Source organism: Salmo salar, chromosome 17 (assembly GCF_965601325.2).
Source record: "Salmo salar chromosome 17, fSalSal1, whole genome shotgun sequence".
Taxonomy (NCBI): Eukaryota; Metazoa; Chordata; class Actinopteri; order Salmoniformes; family Salmonidae; genus Salmo; species Salmo salar.
In genome coordinates this window covers 30,497,763-30,507,543 of record NC_138307.1, presented here as the reverse complement: position 1 = coordinate 30,507,543, position 9,781 = coordinate 30,497,763, and the positions used below count along the sequence as shown (strand labels likewise).

At 38.7% G+C, this 9,781-nt stretch overlaps 1 long non-coding RNA gene across 1 annotated transcript; it reads right to left on the bottom strand.

The window, feature by feature from the left end:
• Positions 1–5,315: 5,315 nt before the first annotated feature.
• LOC145861472 (uncharacterized) lies at positions 5,316–9,656 on the bottom strand. The gene is made up of 4 exons (XR_014381287.1): positions 9,517–9,656; positions 8,780–8,922; positions 7,401–7,496; positions 5,316–5,923 (listed from the first exon to the last, which is right to left on the bottom strand). It is a non-coding gene; the product is annotated as an uncharacterized LOC145861472 (long non-coding RNA).
• Between the last annotated feature and the right edge of the window lie 125 nt (positions 9,657–9,781).

The following is a 9,781-nucleotide window of genomic DNA, read 5'->3' as shown; positions in this document are numbered from 1 at the left end:
CCAGGACACCAGGGTTAACACCCCTACTCTTACTATATGTCCCATGGGATCTTTAATGACCTCAGAGAGTCAGGACACCCATTTAACATCCCACCCAAAAGACAGCACCCTACACAAGGCACTGTCCCCAATCACTGCCTTGGGGGATTGGGATATTTTTTAGACCAGAGGAAAAAGTGCCTCCTACTGGCCCTCCAACACCACTTCCAGCAGCATCTGGTCTCCCAACCAGGGACTGACCAGGACCAACTCTGCTTAGCTTCAGAAGCAAGCCAGCAGTGGGATGCAGGGTGGTATACAGGCATTGCTTCATTTGAATTTGTTAGGAACATGATCTATATTGTATTTTCACATTGAGCAAGTTCATCTTAGTGTCAGTGATGGCTAGATAATGCTGGTCAAGTCGGTCACCGTTATATTGACTGATAGCTGATGTGAATGGTGCGTTAATCTTAAAAAAAAACTTTTCGTCACGTGCACGGGATACAGGGTGTAAACGGTACAGTGAAATGCTTACTTGCAAGCTCTCCTCAACAGTGCAATACACATGATAAAAAAATATACACAAATAGCTAAGTAATAAAGTAGTTAAAAAAATTGTTATGATTGGAAATAAATACACAAGAAGAATATACAGTATAAACTATGAAATGTGCTAAAGTCATGTATCGGTAACTTTATCTGATGTATTTGTCTGAAGTCGTTATTTTACAGGCCTGCTATTTTCACAAGACTCAAATATATTTCGTTAAATGTATACAAGGTTTGTAACTCATCTATCTGCCTGTGTTAAAGTAACTATGTCTGTTTATCCCATTGATTCCATTTCTGATTTCACACTGCACTTTTTCATGTGACATAAACTTGATATAGTGTACCAAGAGTTATTCCTTCGCTTACTGCATTATTACATATCATATAAACACAATACAGTCTCGGAAGCTAAGTAGGGTCGGGCCTGGTTAGTACTTGTATGGTTCGCTGCCTGGGAATACCAGGTGCAGTAAGCTGATTTTCAAAACAGTGCACAAAACACACAACTTTCGCAAAACAGTAAATGCTTTTAGAAAATGTAGTTGTCTTTTAAAAAAACATAACATTCATAAAAAATATAATACCATCAAAATTGCAAATACGTTCATCAAAAGAACACGACTGCCTGCAAAAAGATTGACACAACTATACTTATTTCTGTAGTGCAAGCAGACAAAACATAAAGTTAGTCCATAAATGTTCTTTGCAGTCACTAAATCATGATGACCAAAACTGGAAGTACAACTATACAAAGGTGCAGAATTATGGGCAACTACTCTGCTTTTATGCATATTTCACCAAACAATTTCATACACATCAAACTTGATTACTGATAAATGAAAAAAACAAATATTTGCATATTGTGTGCATGATTCATTCATCGGTATCATCATAATCCAATTCCATGTATTCAATAGGCTGGTTTGCTCATAGTTTTGTAGACTTTCCATTGGCGTACAGAAACACAATCCACAATAGAAATAAGTTAAGCTGAATACAACTGATATGAATGTATAGGCCTCAGTCCACACCAAAGCTAAGCTCAATAATAGAAGGACACATGTTGGAGATGATGACATACGAGTCAGCCAAAGTTACTTAGAAGTAACTCAACTTCATTCTCTGCATCTCTGAATATCTGCTCAACTCAATATTATGAAGGTGTCTTTAATGTTTTGTACACTCAGTGTACATACACTGAAAAAAATATATAAATGCAAGATATAAAGTGTTGGTCCCATGTTTCATGAGCTGAAATAAAAGATACTTAACCTAGAATACAAGGGTTGGATTTGCACTAAACAATATAATGTCAGATAAATCATGTAACAAATCTGGCTTATGGTTAGCCTCATATACATTATCTATTTAAAATGTAGAACATACAGCTAGCTCAACAATAAGAAAATGATGTGAGTTTAGCTATTGTCTGCTGCTGATGTATAATGACAAGGGGCACATTGATTGCACATGTCCATTAGGCCAGTAATGCCATCATACTGTAGACATATGGCTGCATTGGTAATGCATGCCATTATGATAAGCAGCTAAATGGATGATATCCTGAGACAGAGTGACAATCAAATAAAACCGCTCAGAGAGAGATTACAACTGGACTAAAAGGTCATATTCATTTGAGACAGAAACACAGACAAATTAGAGTCAAATCCCCTTCACACCTTTTTATTGTAGAATTGTGGTCTGTAATTAATGAACATTGACACTAGTTCATCTTGAATAATGTTTTTACTTTACAATTAAAACAAGTTTAAACAATTAATAAAAATAGAATGAATCAACATATAATTGGTGTGGAGTGTGTTTTCATGGCACATATTGGGCCCCTTCATAAAAGTGGAGCAACGTTTGAATGCCACAGGATACCTAAACATCATTGCCAATCAGGTGCATCCCTTCATGGCAACAGTTTATCCATCTGCAAAATGTTATTTTTTTCAGCAGGATAATGCCCCATGCCACAAGGCTGGGGTTGTCCAGGAATGGTTCCATGAACATGACAGTGAATTCAGCCAACTACCAGCCAAATTGACACAAGTGTGGGAGGCATTGTAGTCAACAGGGTCCAGCATCCCTGTAGAACACTGTGGACACCTTGTAGAGTACATGCCCTGATGAATTGAGGCTGTTCTGAGGGCAAAGGGGGTGCAACTCAGTATTAAGGTGTTTCTAATGTTTTGTACACTCAGTGTCTATTGAGACACATTACAGACAGTAGCCTACAAGTAGCAAAACAGATCTCACTTGATTGACAATTAAATGTATTTCAACATTGAAATAGGTCTATAGGTTCCCGTTTACACACTACATTGCCAAAAGTATGTGGACACCCCTTCAAATGAGTGGATTCAGCTATTTTAGCCAGACCCGTTGCTGACAGGTGTATAAAATCGAGGTACACACCCATGCAATCTCCATAGACAAACATAGGCAGTAGAATGGCCTTATTGAAGAGCTCAGAGACATTCAACGTGGCACCGTCATAGGATGCCACCCTTCCAGAAAGATAATTCCAATAGACGCCCCATAGAGAAGGCAATTTTCAAAATTCCAAAAAAGACAGTTTCGTTATCACCTTTGTGTCAAGCATATCAATGGAATTTGTCCATGAATTGTCTTCAAGACTGACCCCCCCACAAATCACAGCTAAAGTTATTAACGTTTTATATTCATGCTATTACATGGAAGAGCTTGTGCCGCACGCAGAAGGAAAAACAATGGAAATCACTCACGCGCTCTCATCCAGGACCTGCTCATTCAATGTGATGGATTCCTGACATTGGAAGATGAGACAGACTGACTGAAGTGAATGGATAGTCCAGGATCTGCTGTTTGTATGTGGCTGCTTTGAAAGTGAACTGTGTTTGTGTGTGATCAGGGGTGTATTCATTCCGCCGATTCTGTTGAAAAACGTTCCTTAAATCGAAGCAAACGAAACGAAGATAAACATACCGGAATTTGTCCAATAGAAACTCTTGTTTGCAACTGTTGGACTAATGATTACACCCTAGATCAGATAGATACAGGCAAGAGTGTGCAAGGCGGTATTGAATGTGTCAATGTCACCTTGATTACTCAAGTTTCTCTCGACCTGTGCACCTACGTTGTAAACTTTCATACATAGGCTAGGTTGTAGCAACCTCATGATGGGTAAATAAGAAAATTAGAGTATCATGTAGTAGCCTAAACCTGTCGATGTTACATTGAGCTGGGTGCTGTTATAGAAATAAGGCCATGCTCATAAAAAAAAAATAACTGTCCTCCCTTATCTTAAACGGCACAGACCGCCACTGGCATTTACTAATGGGCTCCTGAAACTGGAACTAGCAAGATGTCAGCCTCCTTGGATAGGCATATCTGACCGTGAGTAGATTACGTTCAAAACAACGGTCGGCCATCTTGGAGGCTGTCTCTCATTCTTATTATAACTCAATGCATTGCTGGCTTCCACCATTTTAATGTAGTCAACTGGGTGGTACTTCCATCTACATTGGCTGATCCCTCCTGACCCTGTTGGAGTCATCTCCAGCTGGCTCATCAGTAGGGATTACTGCTGAGCTATGGGGCACCGGTCTATGGCCCATGATGTAAACGGTGAACAGACAAATGTGGCAAGGGATTAGCGCCCTTCTCAAATAGCAACAGTAATCTGCGCCTTTCGGTCATTTTGTCAACAAGGCAGCATGGTGCATCATCCAGAAACATATATTTTCCATAAAATATTTGTTTGAATTTTTTAAACCAGGTTTCATTGGGAATGCTGATAAAGCTTTATTTGTTTTAAATCAAAATCAATAACTTTTTCATGTGAAAATACAGAATCCTTCTCATTACTCCAAGTGCTAAATTACATCACTTTTGTTTGGAGCCAACTTAGCTGTGGGCTTTGAATGTGGCACCTGGCCAAAAACAAAACGAATGCCATCAACTTTCACCCCGTGCAAAACACGCCTATCCGGGAGCCCAGGCCAGATTAATCGAATCCCCTCAATGCCGCTGCGCATTCTGTCACAGACACAAATATGAGTCCTCTATCTATCTCTATGGCTGCGCACCATCGTTCAGAATCTGTGATGTGAAGACGATGCTTTTTGTCTCCGTTTCTATTCATTACTACAAGTAGATAATAGTTTAAACGTGCTATCTAAAATCGAAAGAACATGTCATAACATGATAGGTTACAAATCCGTCAAGGGATTGCCAGGTTTATTATGTTAAATTTGTGTCGTGATGAAAACGATTTTACAAGTTATATAGCTTGAGATTTTGGGTTTGTTTGACTTAATGTACACCGTTTCGTCAAGGTAATTTAAAAATATTCAATTTATTTGAGATTTCTGAGTTCGTTTTATGTTATTGGTTTTGTGTATTTTAAAAAAGTATCACGAGCTGGTAAAATGGCGGCGCCCGCTGTCTGCGTTTTAAAGTCCAAATAGAAGACAATGGACCGATCATATATTTATGTAGTTGGTGCAGTATATTAACTAATATACATGGGTTCTAACTTGAACCATTATTTATTCGTTTACGCTTGTACAATTTATGCTCCCCGCATATATAAACCACTAACACAAGCTCGTAATTTTGATGACACCTGGGGAGCTTACTGCCTACTGTACATAGTAAAATGGTGCGCACCAAATTGTTGTTAACATTTTGCTGTGGAAAACGGCTGTGAGGATTTTTCTAAAATATTAATCAGATATGGACACAATTACAATCTTTAAAGAATACAAATCTCATTTAATCAATTGCATGTGGAAAAACGTTATCAAGCCAGCAGCAGATGAAACAGAACAAAACAAAGAGACACACATTTAGAATCGGAGCAAGCAGCTCACCCAGCAAACTGTCTTTAAAAAGACGTTGAAAAGACGACTATGCCCGTTCGGTTTTGGTTGAAAGTGAAGGTTGAAAGTTGAAAAGATGAATTTTTCATGTCGTTGAAAAGACGTCCATCTAGGCCCGTTTTGGTTGAAAGTTGAAAATAAGTGTTTTTCAGGTCGTTCTTTTAACGACTTGCAAAGAACATAATTTAAATGTACTTGTAGCCTATACACATGGACGCAGTAACCCAAAAATTGTCAATCACACTACTCATTACATTACTCCACTATTTGCACATAACATTCAGTCAAAGAATACTATCTAGTACAGTGATAACAGACAAAATACAGTTAAGTTCAAATGAATATAATTAATTATATCCATCAAAATTATAGATATATTTCGCTGCGTTAGCAACGACCCTATGTGATGGTGACGTGGAAACCATCACCTCAGGCTCTACCAGGAGCATGCTTAAGGTGGTCTGCCACAGCTCTCTGAACGTCATGGTCAGTGGCCTTGCTGTTCCATTTCTTCACTGTAGCTGTAACACCAAATAAACACAGAAAGTTACAGAAAAGACTAATAGATATGGAGCATCTTACAGGTTCCCCACGGCACCTAAATCAGCATTCAGGGCTCAAACCACCGGTTTATCACTATTTTCTGTTGTGCAGTAATAATGGTAATTTTACATTTATTCAGAATATTTTAGAAATCGATTAATGTGTTTGCTTCTCCGTGTCTATCAAAGACAAAATGCAATTTACAAGATAAGTTTGGGCAAAGTTGTCCTTCTCAGGGGCTGACAATTGATTAGGGCCGGGCTCAAACTTGCACGCAGTGTAGAAAAGACGAGGGCCTGTTTGAATGGCGCAAGTTGTCTCTTTCACTCCTCCCTAATAGACTATTATAATCACATTCATTGGTTAACTGAACACTGTAGCCTGATATATTTGTCAGTATGCGGAGATCGCAAGTCAATTTTTTTTACTTGAAATGGGGGAATGTTTAGCCGACTGGTCGCTCAGGAGACAAAGTCAATATCAGATGTATGGAAGACATTTGGCTTGAGCTCATAGAAAGAGGAAGGAGCCAGCGCTGCGTACATGTGCCAAACAAGTGCTGTATTCTGCTATATATATTTTTTTTTTCAGATTGCTTGGAACAGTGTAAACAACACAAAATAAATGATAGCTGTTCCAGAGAGTTGATCTGTACTAATTAAAAAAATGATAAAGCCTTTATTATTATTTAGGCCATTGTATACTGTAGGCTAATTATTCAAGAGAATGCTTGACTGCATTTAAATGCAGGACCAGTAGGCTGTGTGATGAAATGAAGTAATAATAAGGACTAATTGATAACAGGCCAGAAAGCTGAACAAAACCAGCATAATGACATACTAGAGTCTAACGAAGAAAAAAATATGGTAAAGCATTTATTAGGGCTAAAGCATAGCAAAATAAATAAAAACTGAATTTGAGAAAATGTCACGTTGGGCAGACCATTATACATTTTTAGAACTTGCTAGTCAATAGGTTAAAAGGCCATTGAGGTCACATGATCACCTCATTCAAAATTGCCAAGCTCCTAAACCATTCTTCTCAAAAAGGGACCACACAAATTACCACCATTCAAATGAATAATTGGTTTAGAAGACAAAATAAGAATCTAGCCTATTAAAACAGAAAGAGCAGGTCATTTTGATTGTGTGACCTTAGTGACCCTTTAAGCAATGGGAGGGTGTAGTAAAGGCCTTTCTTATGCACAACACAACTCAGCGTGCCTGGATACAGACTGTAACCATGTATTGTGTGGTTACAGTACCACAAAAACCAGAGGACTTTGCTTTTATGGCTATGACACTCACAGCCATAATAAATGTCATCATAACACATGGGCTCTCATGTATTATTGCTTAAATATACCATGGCTGTTAGCCAATCAGCTTTCAGGGCTCAAACCACCCAGTTATTAATACAAAATATACTATAGAATAATGACATGTTTGTAGGTACCGTTGACAACAGAGTACACAGTTGTGTTTCCTTAGTCCCTGCTTTGCGTGATGGCCGTTGAAGTTGAACAAGGACATCAGGCCATTGGTAAAGAGCCTAAAAGTCAAGCACACATAGGATGTTCTTTGTGAATTGAACACTTTCAAACTGCTGAGGAGATAAGGCTCTTGGATTTACTGTCTTTGTTGCAGACAGTTTGTATCACTAACGATACCTTTAAAATTACTTTCTTATTGGATCCATTCTAAAGATATGACATACCTGTCCATGACCTTGTGGGCACAGTCCTTTGTGTCCTTACCACCAATTTTGCTTAACCTTCCAATCTGTGTCAAGAGACTTTGTTTGAAACCCTGGAAGTTACTTATTTTTATTTTATTTATTTCATCTTTATTTAACCAGGTAGGCTGGTTGAGAACAAGTTCTCATTTACAACTGCGACCTGGCCAAGATAAAGCACAGCAGTTCGACACATACAACAACACAGAGTTACACATGGAATAAACAAACATACAGTCAATAATACAGTAGAAATAAGAAAATTCTATATACTGTGAGTGCAAATGAGGCAAGATAAGGGAGGTAAGGCAATAAATAGGCCATGGTGGCGAAGTAATTACAATATAGCAATTAAACACTGGAATGGTAGATGTGCAGAAGATGAATGTTCAAGTAGAGATACTGGGGTGCAAAGGAGCAAGATAAATAAATACAGTATGGGGATGAGGTAGTTGGATGGGCTGTTTACAGATGGGCTATGTACAGATGGGCTATGTACAGGTATAGTGATCTGTGAGCTGCTCTGACAGCTGGTGCTTAAAGCTAGTGAGGGAGATATGAGTCTCCAGCTTCAGTGATTTTTGCAGTTCTTTCCAGTCATTGGCAGCAGAGAACTGGAAGGAAAGTCGGCCAAAGGAGGAATTGGCTTTGGGGGTGACTAGTGAGATATACCTGCTGGAGCGCGTGCTACGGGTGGGTGCTGCTATGGTGAACAGTGAGCTGAGATAAGGCGGGGCTTTACCTAGCAGAGACTTGTAGATGACCTGGAGCCAGTGGGTTTGGCAACGAGTATGAAGCAATGGCCAGCCAACGAGAGCTTACAGGTCGCAGTGGTGGGTAGTATATGGGGCTTTGGTAACAAAATGGATGGCACTGTGATAGAGTGCATCCAATTTGTTGAGTAGAGTGTTGGAGGCTATTTTGTAAATGACATCGCCAAAGTCAAGGATTTGGTAGGATGGTCAGTTTTACGAGGGTATGTTTGGCAGCATGAGTGAAGGATGCTTTGTTGCGAAATAGGAAGCCGATTCTAGATTTAATTTTGGTTTGGAGATGCTTAATGTGAGTCTGGAAGGAAGGTTTACGGTCTAAACAGATACCTAGGTAGTTGTCCACATATTCTAAGTCAGAACCGCCCAGAGTAGTGATGCTGGACGGGCGGGCAGGTGCAGGCAGTGATCGGTTGAAGAGCAGGCAGTGATCAGTTGTGAATGTATAATTATGATCTTCACTTTTTATTTTTCTGAAAAAAAGTTAATAAAAAGGTAAATAGTAAACAAACTGTAGTAATAAATATAGTGAGAGCAAGTTTGACAGGCTTCTTAGCTAGTTAATTTTGGTCAATGCATTTTGCACTCATTCTCCTTGTCTTATTTGTAACATATTCACGCCCTCTCTCCTGTGAGCTAACGTTCTTAGCTAGCTAGCTAGCTAACCCATACTACAGTTAGTTAGCAAGCCAACCAGCTTCACGGTAGGTACCCAGAGAGTAACATTGATGTTGGACTCTAGCTAGTTAATTTAAAAAAATGTCTGTCAAAAAACAATGACTCCACACCGGTTACCAGAAAAAATAGCTAACCGTAGTTAGCTAGACCGATACAGTAAGCTAGCTAACAGTACAACTATCAAATATGTTATCCCTGCTTTCCTATCTAATTAACTAGTTAGCTAGCAACTAAGTTAGTGTTAACGTTAGCTAGCTAGCATGCAAGTATCCAGGCAGAGTTTCTTATGTTAGCATAGAGACAATAATAGTTTGCGACATTAACAGAAACGGATAATTAATATAACAACCTTATCAGATTACAAACGTTTTCAGAAATGTTGAACTTACAATTATCCGCGTGTCGTTGTGTTACAGTCTTGAGGAACAAACGTCGGGTGAATGACTCGCTCTTTCTGCTTCTCCCAGTTTTGAGGCATGACGGTTATACATTGTAATAAATTCCATTGTGATATTGTAAACTAAAGATTTGAAATTACAGGTAATTTTCAGTCATTCTGTCTATATCAGAACATCGAACAAGCTATTCGATGTATTTTTTATTTTAAATCAATATATTTGATTGTGTATATCAAAAAAAGATTCAAACGTATAC